We start from the raw sequence: 16048 nt of genomic DNA on the forward strand, positions 1-16048 counted from the left end.
ACACAGTACCTGGAGCTGCAGCAGAACTACAGTTAAATACACCTGGGCCAAACACAGTACCTGGAGCTGCAGCAGAACTACAGTTAATTACACCTGGGCCAAACACAGTACCTGGAGCTGCAGCAGTACTACAGTTAAATACCCTGGGCCAAACACAGAAACTGGAGCTGCAGCAGTACTACAGTTAAATACCCTGGGCTAAACACATTACCTGGAGCTGCAGCAGTACTACAGTTAAATACCCTGGGCCAAACACAGAAACTGGAGCTGCAGCAGTACTACAGTTAAATACCCTGGGCCAAACACATTACCTGGAGCTGCAGCAGAACTACAGTTAAATACCCCTGGGCCAAACACATTACCTGGAGCTGCAGCAGTACTACAGTTAAATACACCTGGGCCAAACACAGTACCTGGAGCTGCAGCAGAACTACAGTTAAATACCCCTGGGCCAAACACAGTACCTGGAGCTGCAGCAGAACTACAGTTAAATACACCTGGGCCAAACACAGTACCTGGAGCTGCAGCAGTACTACAGTTAAATACCCTGGGCCAAACACAGAAACTGGAGCTGCAGCAGTACTACAGTTAAATACCCTGGGCAAAACACATTACCTGGAGCTGCAGCAGTACTACAGTTAAATACCCCTGGGCCAAACACAAACCTGGAGCTGCAGCAGTACTACAGTTAAATACCCTGGGCCAAACACATTACCTGGAGCTGCAGCAGAACTACAGTTAAATACACCTGGGCCAAACACATTACCTGGAGCTGCAGCAGAACTACAGTTAAATACACCTGGGCCAAACACAGTACCTGGAGCTGCAGCAGAACTGCAGTTAAATACACCTGGGCCAAACACAGTACCTGGAGCTGCAGCAGAACTACAGTTAATTACACCTGGGCCAAACACAGTACCTGGAGCTGCAGCAGTACTACAGTTAAATACACTGGGCCAAACACAGAAACTGGAGCTGCAGCAGTACTACAGTTAAATACCCTGGGCTAAACACATTACCTGGAGCTGCAGCAGTACTACAGTTAAATACCCTGGGCCAAACACAGAAACTGGAGCTGCAGCAGTACTACAGTTAAATACCCTGGGCCAAACACATTACCTGGAGCTGCAGCAGAACTACAGTTAAATACCCCTGGGCCAAACACATTACCTGGAGCTGCAGCAGACCTACAGTCAAATACACCTGGGCCAAACTCAGTACCTGGAGCTGCAGCATTACTACAGTTAAATTACCCCTGGGCCAAACACAGTACCTGGAGCTGCAGCAGAACTACAGTTAAATACACCTGGGCCAAACACAGTACCTGGAGCTGCAGCAGAACTACAGTTAAATACACCTGGGCCAAACACAGTACCTGGAGCTGCAGCAGAACTACAGTTAAACCCTGGGCCACACGTCCTGGGCTGCAGCAGAACACAGTCACCTGGGCCCCACGGGCTGCAGCAGACACGTCCCTGGGCCCACAGTCCGGGCTGGGCAGAACTACGACCCCTGGGCCAAACACAGTACCTGGAGCTGCAGCAGAACTACAGTTAAATACACCTGGGCCAAACACAGTACCTGGAGCTGCAGCAGTACTACAGTTAAATACCCTGGGCCAAACACAGAAACTGGAGCTGCAGCAGTACTACAGTTAAATACCCTGGGCCAAACACATTACCTGAAGCTGCAGCAGAACTACAGTTAAATACCCCTGGGCCAAACACATTATCTGGAGCTGCAGCAGAACTACAGTTAAATACACCTGGGCCAAACACAGTACCTGGAGCTGCAGCAGAACTACAGTTAAATACACCTGGGCCAAACACAGTACCTGGAGCTGCAGCAGCACTATAGTTAAATACACTTGGGCAAAACACAGTACCTGGAGTTGCAGCAGAACTTCAGTTAAATACACCTGGGCCAAACACAGTACCTGGAGCTGCAGCAAAACTACAGTTAAATACACCTGGGCCAAACACAGTACCTGGAGCTGCAGCAGTAATACAGTTAAATACCCTGGGCAAAACACATTACCTGGAGCTGCAGCAGTACTACAGTTAAATACCCCTGGGCCAAACACAGTACCTGGAGCTGCAGCAGAACTACAGTTAAATACACCTGGGCCAAACACATAAACTGGAGCTGCAGCAGTACTACAGTTAAATACACCTGGGCCAAACACAGTACCTGGAGCTGCAGCAGAACTACAGTTAAATACCCCTGGGCCAAACACATTACCTGGAGCTGCAGCAGAACTACAGTTAAATACACCTGGGCCAAACACAGTACCTGGAGCTGCAGCAGTACTACAGTTAAATACCCTGGGCCAAACACAGAAACTGGAGCTGCAGCAGTACTACAGTTAAATACCCTGGGCCAAACACATTACCTGGAGCTGCAGCAGAACTACAGTTAAATACACCTGGGCCAAACACAGTACCTGGAGCTGCAGCAGTACTACAGTTAAATACCCTGGGCCAAACACAGAAACTGGAGCTGCAGCAGTACTACAGTTAAATACCCTGGGCCAAACACATTACCTGAAGCTGCAGCAGAACTACAGTTAAATACCCCTGGGCCAAACACATTATCTGGAGCTGCAGCAGAACTACAGTTAAATACACCTGGGCCAAACACAGTACCTGGAGCTGCAGCAGAACTACAGTTAAATACACCTGGGCCAAACACAGTACCTGGAGCTGCAGCAGCACTATAGTTAAATACACTTGGGCAAAACACAGTACCTGGAGTTGCAGCAGAACTTCAGTTAAATACACCTGGGCCAAACACAGTACCTGGAGCTGCAGCAAAACTACAGTTAAATACACCTGGGCCAAACACAGTACCTGGAGCTGCAGCAGTAATACAGTTAAATACCCTGGGCAAAACACATTACCTGGAGCTGCAGCAGTACTACAGTTAAATACCCCTGGGCCAAACACATTACCTGGAGCTGCAGCAGAACTACAGTTAAATACACCTGGGCAAAACACAGTACCTGGAGCTGCAGCAGAACTACAGTTAAATACACCTGGGCCAAACACAGTACCTGGAGCTGCAGCAGAACTACAGTGAATTACACCTGGGCCAAACACAGTACCTGGAGCTGCAGCAGTACTACAGTTAAATTCACTGGGCCAAACACAGAAACTGGAGCTGCAGCAGTACTACAGTTAAATACCCTGGGCTAAACACATTACCTGGAGCTGCAGCGGTACTACAGTTAAATACCCTGGGCCAAACACAGAAACTGGAGCTGCAGCAGTACTACAGTTAAATACCCTGGGCCAAACACATTACCTGGAGCTGCAGCAGAACTACAGTTAAATACCCCTGGGCCAAACACATTACCTGGAGCTGCAGCAGAACTACAGTCAAATACACCTGGGCCAAACTCAGTACCTGGAGCTGCAGCATTACTACAGTTAAATTACCCCTGGGCCAAACACAGTACCTGGAGCTGCAGCAGAACTACATTTAAATACACCTGGGCCAAACACAGTACTTGGAGCTGCAGCAGATTTACAGTTAAATACACCTGGGTCAAACACAGTACCTGGAGCTGCAGCAGAACTACAGTTAAATACCCTAGGCCAAACACAGTACCTGGAGCTGCAGCAGAACTACAGTTAAATACACCTGGGCCAAACACAAAACTGGAGCTGCAGCTGTACTACAGTTAAATACCCTGGGCCAAACACAGTACCAGGAGCTGGAGCAGAACTAGAGTTAAATACCCCTGGGCCAAACACATTACCTGGAGCTGCAGCAGAACTACAGTTAAATACACCTGGGCCAAACACAGTACCTGGAGCTGCAGCAGTACTACAGTTAAATACCCTGGGCCAAACACAGAAACTGGAGCTGCAGCAGTACTACAGTTAAATACCCTGGGCCAAACACATTACCTGGAGCTGCAGCAGAACTACAGTTAAATACCCCTGGGCCAAACACATTATCTGGAGCTGCAGCAGAACTACAGTTAAATACACCTGGGCCAAACACAGTACCTGGAGCTGCAGCAGAACTACAGTTAAATACACCTGGGCCAAACACAGTACCTGGACCTGCAGCAGAACTACAGTTAAATACCCTGGGCCAAACACATTATCTGGAGCTGCAGCAGTACTACAGTTAAATACCCTGGGCCAAACACTTTACCTGGAGCTGCAGAAGAACTACAGTTAAATACCCCTGGGCCAAACACATTACCTGGAGCTGCAGCAGTACTACAGTTAAATACACCTGGGCCAAACACAGTACCTGGAGCTGCAGCAGAACTACAGTTAAATACACCTGGGCCAAACACAGTACCTGGAGCTGCAGCAGTAATACAGTTAAATACCCTGGGCCAAACACAGAAACTGGAGCTGCAGCAGTACTACAGTTAAATACCCTGGGCCAAACACATTACCTGGAGCTGCAGCAGAACTGCAGTTAAATACCCCTGGGCCAAACACATTACCTGGAGCTGCAGCAGAACTACAGTTAAATACACCTGGGCCAAACACATTACCTGGAGCTGCAGCAGAACTACAGTTAAATACACCTGGGCCAAACACAGTACCTGGAGCTGCAGCAGAACTACAGTTAAATACACCTGGGCCAAACACAGTACCTGGAGCTGCAGCAGAACTACAGTTAAATACACCTGGGCCAAACACAGTACCTGGAGCTGCAGCAGAACTACAGTTAATTACACCTGGGCCAAACACAGTACCTGGAGCTGCAGCAGTACTACAGTTAAATACCCTGGGCCAAACACAGAAACTGGAGCTGCAGCAGTACTACAGTTAAATACCCTGGGCTAAACACATTACCTGGAGCTGCAGCAGTACTACAGTTAAATACCCTGGGCCAAACAGAAACTGGAGCTGCAGCAGTACTACAGTTAAATACCCTGGGCCAAACACATTACCTGGAGCTGCAGCAGAACTACAGTTAAATACCCCTGGGCCAAACACATTACCTGGAGCTGCAGCAGAACTACAGTTAAATACACCTGGGCCAAACACATTACCTGGAGCTGCAGCAGAACTATAGTTAAATACACCTGGGCCAAACACAGTACCTGGAGCTGCAGCAGAACTACAGTTAATTAAATACACCTGGGCCAAACACAGTACCTGGAGCTGCAGCAGAACTACAGTTAATTACACCTGGGCCAAACACAGTACCTGGAGCTGCAGCAGTACTGCAGTTAAATACCCTGGGCCAAACACAGAAACTGGAGCTGCAGCAGTACTACAGTTAAATACCCTGGGCTAAACACATTACCTGGAGCTGCAGCAGTACTACAGTTAAATACCCTGGGCCAAACACAGAAACTGGAGCTGGAGCAGTACTACAGTTAAATACCCTGGGCCAAACACATTACCTGGAGCTGCAGCAGAACTACAGTTAAATACCCCTGGGCCAAACACATTACCTGGAGCTGCAGCAGAACTACAGTCAAATACACCTGGGCCAAACTCAGTACCTGGAGCTGCAGCATTACTACAGTTAAATTACCCCTGGGCCAAACACAGTACCTGGAGCTGCAGCAGAACTACAGTTAAATACACCTGGGCCAAACACAGTACCTGGAGCTGCAGCAGAACTACAGTTAAATACACCTGGGCCAAACACAGTACCTGGAGCTGCATCAGATTTACAGTTAAATACACCTGGGTCAAACACAGTACCTGGAGCTGCAGCAGAACTACAGTTAAATACACCTGGGCCAAACACAGTACCTGGAGCTGCAGCAGAACTACAGTTAAATACACCTGGGCCAAACACAGAAACTGGAGCTGCAGCAGTACTACAGTTAAATACCCTGGGCCAAACACAGAAACTGTAGCTGCAGCAGTACTACAGTTAAATACCCTGGGCCAAACACATTACCTGGAGCTGCAGCAGAACTACAGTTAAATACCCCTGGGCCAAACACATTACCTGGAGCTGCAGCAGAACTACAGTCAAATACACCTGGGCCAAACTCAGTACCTGGAGCTGCAGCATTACTAGAGTTAAATTACCCCTGGGCCAAACACAGTACCTGGAGCTGCAGCAGAACTACAGTTAAATACACCTGGGCCAAACACAGTACCTGGAGCTGCAGCAGAACTACAGTTAAATACACCTGGGCCAAACACAGAAACTGGAGCTGCAGCAGTACTACAGTTAAATACCCCTGGGCCAAACACATTACCTGGAGCTGCAGCAGAACTACAGTTAAATACCCCTGGGCCAAACACATTACCTGGAGCTGCAGCAGTACTACAGTTAAATACCCCTGGGCCAAACACAGTACCTGGACCTGCAGCATTACTACTGTTAATTACACCTGGGCCAAACACAGTGCCTGGAGCAGCAGCATTACTACAGTTAAATACCCCTGGGCCAAACACAGTACCTGGAGACACTTTGGCTCAATGCTCTACTACTTTAGTACTGTGATATCAATACAAAGGGGCCAGAGGAGAGATATATTTTCGTTATAACTCCACCATGTGCTTAGGGGAGGGAAGTACGTTTATTAGTAAACGTGCTCTACTCAATGTGTATAGCAGAAGTTCAGTGTAACACTGTTATTGATTTTTAAAGGGAATGTTCCCGCGTTGTTGTCATAGTAGCATGTATTACATGATGGTATACATTGTGGACAGGAAAGGCACATGTACAATACATGTACAGAATCATAGCATACTGGCATTACATCATTACAACAGATGACCAATCCACAGATGTTCAAATACCTGCTTGTTAGCAGCAATATTATACATTGGTTGGTGTCATTTACAAGCCTGTAGTGTACACTGTAGAACAGTGCATCCCAAATTGCACCCTATTCCCTGTACAGAGCACTACTGTTGACCAGGGCCAATAAATGATCTGCCAACAAGCTAAAATGGTTCTCATTATAAGCCTACTTATTTCTCAAGGTGTAATGCGGGCTGGGAGAGCACTGGGTGAACATATAGAGATTGTCAAACAGTACACTCATTTCAAATTGTAATTAAACTGGCCATCAGGTACCTTGAGGCTGTTTAGTCAACAGCAGGGCTACTAATTAATAGAAGATGACCTTTGGATTAATATGTGCTGAATTATTCATATTTAGGGGGGGGTGGGGGGTGGATTGCTTCCAAGACATACCAATGATGTCAGGGAGACACTGCAGTGTAAACAGACGTAGACATTTCAGAAATGGGGTTCAAAGATTCCAATCTCACAGCTCCTCACCAATCACCATCTCCATCATTCCAATCACACAGCTCCCCACCAATCACCATCTCCATCATTCCAATCCCACAGCTCCCACCAATCACCATCATTCCAATCTCACAGCTCCTCACCAATCACCATCTCCATCATTCCAATCCCACAGCTCCCCACCAATCACCATCTCCATCATTCCAATCCCACAGCTCCCCACCAATCACCATCTCCATCATTCCAATCCCACAGCTCCCACCAATCACCATCATTCCAATCTCACAGCTCCTCACCAATCACCATCTCCATCATTCCAATCCCACAGCTCCCCACCAATCACCATCTCCATCATTCCAATCCCACAGCTCCCCACCAATCACCATCTCCATCATTCCAATCCCACAGCTCCCACCAATCACCATCATTCCAATCCCACAGCTCCCCACCAATCACCATCTCCATCATTCCAATCCAACAGCTCCCCACCAATCACCATCTCCATCATTCCAATCCCACAGCTCCCCACCAATCACCATCTCCATCATTCCAATCCCACAGCTTCCCACCAATCACCATCTCCATCATTCCAATCCCACAGCTCCCCACCAATCACCATCACCATCATTCCAATCCCACAGCTCCCCACCAATCACCATCTCCATCATTCCAATCCCACAGCTCCCACCAATCACCATCAATCTAATTCCACCGAAAAATGACGGCGTATGCATAATAATAAAGGGCTTGAAGTGGGAAAAAATATAAGATTGTACAATTAATGTTGCGAAAGAGAATATGAATCAGAGGAAATCAAACAACCATATAGTGTCTCAAATGGCCCCTTATGCCCAATATAGTGTCCAAATGCCCCCCTATGCCCTATATAGTGTCCAAATGGCCCCCTATGCCCAATATAGTGTCCAAATGCCCCCCTATGCCCTATATAGTGTCCCAAATTGCCCCATATTCCCTATATAGTGTCTCAAATGGCCCCCTATGCCGTATATAGTGTCCCAAATTGCCCCATATTCCCTATATAGTGTCTCAAATGGCCCCCTATGCCCTATATAGGGTCCCAAAATGGCCCCATATTCCCTATATAGTGCCCCAAATGACCCCCTATTCCCTATATAGTGTCTCAAATGCACCCCTACTCCCTATATAGTGTCTCAAATGGCCCCCTAAGCCCTGTATAGTGTCCCAAATGGCCCCCTACTCCATATATAGTGTCCCAAATGGCCCCCTATTCCCTAAATAGTGCCCTGGGCCCTGGTCAGAGGTAGTGCACTTTATAGTGAATAGGGTGCCATTTGAGACGTAGTCCTATAGTTTATGTATGTCACGGATCCCCCCCGGTACTGCTGCTCATTCTGTTCACCAGTTCTGGAGGTCTACGTCACCGGCTTTCTAGGCTTCACTGAACGGGATTCATTAACATCAACCCCGGACTGTCTTGTCTGATTACACACACCTGGTTCCCATTTCCACTGATCAGTACGTTATATATGTGCCCTCTGTTCCCTCTGTCTTTGTCGGTCATTGTTCACATGTCCGTTGGTGGTGTGAGTACCTATGCGTTGGTGCAGCTATTATGCTGCGTGCTTTATATATTGTGTATTATGGGTATCGTCCCGTGTCGTTCAACGAGGTTTACCCTCGCTCTTTTGTTTGGGTACAGCCCAGTGTTTTTGTATACGTGTTTGTTTTGGGTGTATTAAAAACCTCTATTGTGTATTCCTGCGCCTGTCTCCAAAATCCTTTATACCAGCGTGAAAATGTAAAGGAATGCAGACCATCCTCCCAGAGAGGATTATAGAGCCCACATCTTCATCACCACAATATACTGGAGTCTGCTAGCCTGTCAGGCAACACATCTTCATCACCTCAGTACACCGGAGTCTGCTAGCCTGTCAGGCAACGCATTATGGAAGCAACACTTCTTCGTCACCTCAATACACTGGATCATGCTAGCCTGTCAAGCAACACCTTATGGAGCAACACATTTTCATCACCTCAATACACTGGAGTATGCTGGCCTGTCAGGCAACACATTACGGAAGCAACACATCTTCGTCACCTCAATAAACTGCAGTATGCTAGTCTGTCAGGCAACACATTATGGAAGCAACACTTCTTCATCACCTCAATACACTGGAGTCTGCTAACCTGACAGGCAACACATTATGGAAGCAACACTTCTTCATCACCTCAATACACTGGAGTCTGCTAACCTGACAGGCAACACATTATGGAAGCAACACTTCTTCATCACCTCAATATACTGGAGTCTGCTAACCTGACAGGCAACACATTATGGAAGCAACACTTCTTCATCACCTCAATACACTGGATTCTGCTAGCTTGTAAGGCAACACATTATGTTAGTGGTACTTCATTATCATGAGAAAATAAGATCATTACTGATTGAACTGGTATGAAAGGTTTCTTAACAATCACATGGTACTTTCTGCTTTCGTGGAAAACGGCATGTTTTAAACTGTGAAATATGTAAGCTGTTGTGATAGCACTGAAATCACTGTGCAGCAGCTGTTGGTCTTCTGTTCTAAAAGACATGTTCAGAGGGCAGAGAGTATGCCTGACATCCACGTTTAAGTACAACATAAATGTACATCTCTAGCAGTGTGCAGGTAAACATGTCTTGGAGCATAGCGGCTGTTTCATACACTATAACTTCACACTCTTGTACAGAACAGATTGCCTCCCATACATCTAGCTTACTAGGTATTCTTTTGCTATGGTTTTGTCTGGTTCATCATATGGTAGAATTTGGTATGTTACTTTTTTCTCGTCATTAATCTCATTTCATATTTTGTTTTGCTGACAGTCATACCTAGCGCAAAGCAAGGCTAGCTAATTAAATTGTTGTTGATCTCAAACTTGCACAGCTAAGCTACACTGAAAAACACATTTATAACCATAACAGTGTTATGTTTCATTTAGACCAGAACAAGGTGTGATATGAAAATAACTACCAATGCTGTGTGTTGATCATCTAGCTATCTATCTATACCTCCTTCTTCTGAAACATAATGCCACAAATTTGGTCTCTGACTCATTTCCCTTTCATTTCAATTGCTGGGCGAGTCTAGAGACAGTCAGAACATACTTTCAATAGTATACTTGTCGAACAATGGCAAACCAAAATAGGAGGGAAAGACAAAGAGAGAAACAAGAAGAAAATCAATTGCAATTACGTGGTCAGATAATAGGCATCAAGGTGTTGTTCTGGGACACCCAAAAGAGAGGTGACAGAAAACCAATTCACACACTGCAAACATTTCAATGTAACTCGCCAGGCACATTTCACATGGATTTAATGTCACAGAGAGAAGGAAAATAAATGTTTTTTTGTGTCTCTTCTTCTGGCTGTGATTCATTACATGTCGTCTTGTTGTTTTTTGTTATGATAGATGCTTGCATATTCTCCCGTTTGAACTTGATTAGCCTTTTTTTTGTTTATTGTATTTATCACAAACAAACAAAAAGAAACACCGTTCAGACAAAACCTTTTCTTAGTCATGTTAGACCCCTCCCCCTTCAGACACATCACCCCTCCCCCTTCAGACCCATCACCCCTCCCCCTACAGACCTACCACCCCTCCCCCTACAGACCCATCACCCCTCCCCCTTCAGACCCATCACCCCTCCCCCTACAGACCCATCACCCCTCCCCCTACAGACCTACCACCCCTCCCCCTACAGACCCATCACTCCTCCCCCTTCAGACCCATCACCCCTCCCCCTTCAGACACATCACCCCTCCCCCTTCAGACCCATCACCCCTCCCCCTTCAGACCCATCACCCCTCCCCGTACAGTCTCAAAGTGGTCACCTTCAGTGACTGCCAGCCCCATCTCCTGATTAACATAATGATGACTGCCATCCCCATCTCCTGATTAACATAATGATGACTGCCATCCCCATCTCCTGATTAACATAATGATGACTGCCTGCCCTATCTCATAATTAACGTAAAGATGACTGCCATCACAAACCAGCCAGTGCACAGGATACGCACACCCTGTTCTGCATATAAAAAAGTTGAATCTCTTTATAAAAGTTTCAATGTGGAGCATACTTAGTATTGAACACATGGCCACCATGTACAATATGTTAATGAATATTCATCAGGTATCGAGTAGGGGGTGACTGTCGTTATGTCGTTGAACTCTCTTGACTCTACTACTTGAACTGTGTTAACTTTTCTTCCTTCTTTACTGATCTTCAAGGACTTCCAGACTGAATGTATTGAGAGACTGAATGCGGTGAGAGAGTGAATGCAATGAGAGACTGAATGCAACGAGAGACTGAATTCAATGAGAGACTGAATGCAATGAGAGAATTAATGTAATGAGAGACTGAATGCAATGAGAGAATGAATGCCATGAGAGACTGGATGCAATGAGAGACTGAATGCAATGAGAGAATTAATGTAATGAGAGACTGAATGCAATGAGAGAATGAATGCCATGAGAGACTGGATGCAATGAGAGACTGAATGTAATGAGAGACTGAATGCAATGAGAGACTGAATGCAATGAGAGAATGAATGCAATGAGAGACTGAATGCAATGAGAGAATGAATGCAATGAGAGAATGAATGTAATGAGAGAAGGAATGCAATGAGAGAGTGAATGCAATGAGAGAATGAATGCAATGAGAGAGTGAATGCAATGAGAGAATGAATGCAATGGCAGACTGAATTTAATGAGAATGAATGCAATGAGAGACTGAAGGCGACGAGAGACTGAATGCAATGAGAGAATGAATGTAATGAGAGAATGAATGTAATGAGAGAGTGAACGTAATGAGAGACTGAAAGCAATATTGTATTCAGCTGTCGGCTCACAGAGTCTGTGAAAACGTGTCTGTGTATAGAAAGTAACACGCCTTTTGTGTAGAAAGTTATGTATAAGAACCAAGGCAGCAGTTTTTCCGCTGTAGCTAACATTCTTCAACATTGAGTTCATATCCTCTGACTGTTCTCCTATTCTCTAAAGAACAACCCTAATCCATGTTGAGACCCCGATATATATTAACAACGTTAACACTCACCTTTTCAATAATTATTTGTCGGGAGTAGGATCTCCTGTGTCCCTGGCTTTGAAATAGGATGAGCCTCCTTGGGTTTGAGTCCCAAATGGCACCATATTCCTTATATTAGTGTACTACTACCAGAGCAGCCTTGGTCAAAAGTAGTGCACTATAAAAGGAATAGGGTGCCATTTGTGACATAGCCTCGCCCTCACCTTTCAGAGGAATTTGCCAGTACAGTGTCCATGTTAGGATACACTCAGCCTCAAGCCTCACACACCAGACAGGCCTTGTCACCATGTCACTAAGGACTGGGTTCCCTGACACAGATTAAGACAATGCTAATCATGCAATACTGAATGGAGAATATTCATTAACCCCTCCAGAGTCTAATTAGTATAATAATCTAATTAGTATAGTAATAAAAATCCTCATAAAAATATGTCAGTTTAAGCTAGAGATATCGTCTTGAGGCTTGTCTGAAGTTGGTACAGCCGATCTGCCGACATCTGTCCGTAGCGTCTGAACAGTTTTGGATAACCCTCTGTGGAAAGGTGAGACTCTCATGAACGCATATATGTCAATTGTTTTGCTTAAGGATTCATACAGGCCTCACAAGACTCTTCTGAATGTCCCTCGGGTACCAGAAATAAAAAAATGAATGGAAGTACAATATATGTATACTGTAAACATGGAGACTGTTTAGTGGGAAATATGGGGTTAAATACTTGTCAAAAAAATACAAATGTTTCCTGATCTTTCTTATAGCTCTAAGATATAGGGACAGTCACTTCAGAACAAACTTCCTTTAGATGTTTTTGGGGGTGACTATCTGTTGTTCCATGTAGTGCATTTGTTATTCAATGCGTTTTTTTGGTGGACTAATAGCAGTTAGGCCAAATAAGGTCAAATATTTGTTTTCACAATTTTTGGGATACTTCAAGGGGTCTTAAAATTCTAAATGAAATAGAAAGGTGATCCTTGGTATGACCTTCTTAAAAGAAAATCCATATAGCTTAGTAGCATCCCCCGATCCCCTCCCCCGGCTTAGACAGGGCTTAGACTGTAATGGGTTAAAAGTATCCTTTTAGTTTAGTATACGAGGTGTAATGTTTGTCTTGGAAACCAGCCTTAAATGTTATATCTGTCCATTTGACCTGACTAGTATTGCAGCAAGTAGTACAGACGTGTAAAATGGAGACTTGATTGCAGGGGCGTCAGCGCGAGTCTGACATTGGAGAGTGGGTGGGTTTTGGGTGGGACACATTGTGCTAGGTGGTCTGAAGATACAGACAAATCTCAACACACAAATGGGCAAATTTACAAGGCTATGAGGGCCCTTGCAGGAATCCTTACTCTGGTACAGTCCAATCAGTCCTTAGTGCCATTCATGCTGTGCTGAGTAATTCATGTGGATATATTCAATTAAACAACCATGTTGTACTCTTTCTCTGCTACATACAAATCATTAAAATCCAGATGGAAAATATTTACACAAGAAGCAACCTAATATCACACAGTTGTATTTTTCTCAATCCCGCTATGTCAGGTTGCTTCTACCGCTGCTCTACTTACCATATGGTTGAAACTTAACTAAATATTTTCTACTTATTATATAGTTATTATACTGTAATAATAACAAGCAACATAGATCATCATGGCCGCCGCTCTCCTGCAGTTATTATACTGTATTAATAACCAGCAACATAGATCATCATGGCTGCCTCTCTCCTGCAGTTATTATACTGTATTAATAACCAGCAACATAGATCATCATGGCCGCCGCTCCCCTGCAGTTATTATACTGTAATAATAACCAGCAACATAGATCATCATGGCTGCCTCTCTCCTGCAGTTATTATACTGTAATAATAACCAGCAACATAGATCATCATGGCTGCCTCTCTCCTGCAGTTATTATACTGTAATAATAACCAGCAACATAGATCATCATGGCCGCCGCTCTCCTGCAGTTATTATACTGTAATAATAACCAGCAACATAGATCATCATGGCTGCCTCTCTCCTGCAGTTATTATACTGTAATAATAACCGGCAACATAGATCATCATGGCTGCCTCTCTCCTGCAGTTATTATACTGTAATAATAACCAGCAACATAGATCATCATGGCCGCCGCTCTCCTGCAGTTATTATACTGTAATAATAACCAGCAACATAGATCATCATGGCCGCCTCTCTCCTGCAGTTATTATACTGTAATAATAACCAGCAACATAGATCATCATGGCTGCCTCTCTCCTGCAGTTATTATACTGTAATAATAACCGGCAACATAGATCATCATGGCCGCCTCTCTCCTGCAGTTATTATACTGTAATAATAACCAGCAACATAGATCATCATGGCCGCCGCTCTCCTGCAGTTATTATTCTGTAATAATAACCAGAAACATAGAGCATGAAATTAACACACAAAATACACCATATAGACTTAAGACACTCACATTTACCAGTTAGTTTGCCAGGGGTTGTGTGCGGGCAGTTGCCAAGAACATCACTTACAGTTATTTGTCCTCTTTTCTCCTCCATTGGTAACTTGTTGACCCTGTGATGAAGACTAAGACAGTGAAATGTGCACGTAATTCAGTAGCTGACAAGTATTCTTGGTTTCAAAACATTCACTATCAGTTTTTCTCTCAGAAGTACCCATCGTTAGCAAGTTAGATAAAACATATAGATTCAATGGTTGTAAAGATGGGGAGAGGTCTGTCCATAATTAAAGAGATGTTCAGCTTTTTTCTGACACCACACTCCAAAAAACAAGTTCTGCAGGCTCTAGTTTTGTCTTATCTGTATTAGTGTCCAGTCGTGTGGTCCAGTGCTGCAAGGAAAGACCTAGTTAAGCTGCAGCTGGCCCAGAACAGAGCGGCACATTTTGCTCTTCATTGTAATCAGAGGGCTGATATAAATACTATGCATGTCAGTCTCTCTTGGATAAGAGTTGAGGAGAGACTGACAACATCACTTCTTATTTTTATAAGAAACATTAATGTGTTGAAAATCCCAAATTGTTTGCATAGTCAACTTACACACAGCTCTGACACACACACTTACCCCACCAGACATGCCATCAGGGGTCTTTTCACAGTCCCCAAATCCAGAACCAATTCAAGAAAACATACCGTATTATATAGAGCCCTTATTGCATGGAACTTCCTTCTCAAATTGCTCAAATAAACAGCCAAACTGATTTCAGAAAACAGATAAAGCGACACCTCGCAGCACAACGCCTCTCCCCTATTTGACCTAGATAGTTTGTGTGTATGCATTGATATGTAGGCTACGTGTGCCTTTTTAAAAATGTATGTAGTTCTGTCCTTGAGCTGTTCTTGTCTAATGATGTTCTGTATTATGTCATTCTGTATTATGTTTCATGTTTTGTGTGGACCCCAGGAAGAGTAGCTGCTGCTTTTGCAACAGCTAATGGGGATCCTACTAAAATACCAAATACCACATAAAACCTGACTTAACTAGCTACTAGCCAGATAAAAGCATATTGTTTCCCACGTCTGTTCTAACATATCAAAGTTTATAAACATTCGTACACTTTGTGCTTAAAAACATACTTTGTTGTTTCCAACAACAATTACTTTTCCTGTGCGGTGAGTAATGATGGTGGTTTGGCAATGGAAGCTTTTATCTCACTCGCACACTGCTTGTCACAAACATAGACTATAGAAAATAGGTTAAAATTGAGAGTGAGAAAGAAGCAGTCAGTGGGGGCAGGTGAAGTGACTCACGTCAAGTTCAAGTTACAGCAGAAGAGA

Source organism: Salmo salar, chromosome 09, assembly GCF_965601325.2.
Source record: "Salmo salar chromosome 09, fSalSal1, whole genome shotgun sequence".
Classification (NCBI taxonomy): domain Eukaryota; kingdom Metazoa; phylum Chordata; class Actinopteri; order Salmoniformes; family Salmonidae; genus Salmo; species Salmo salar.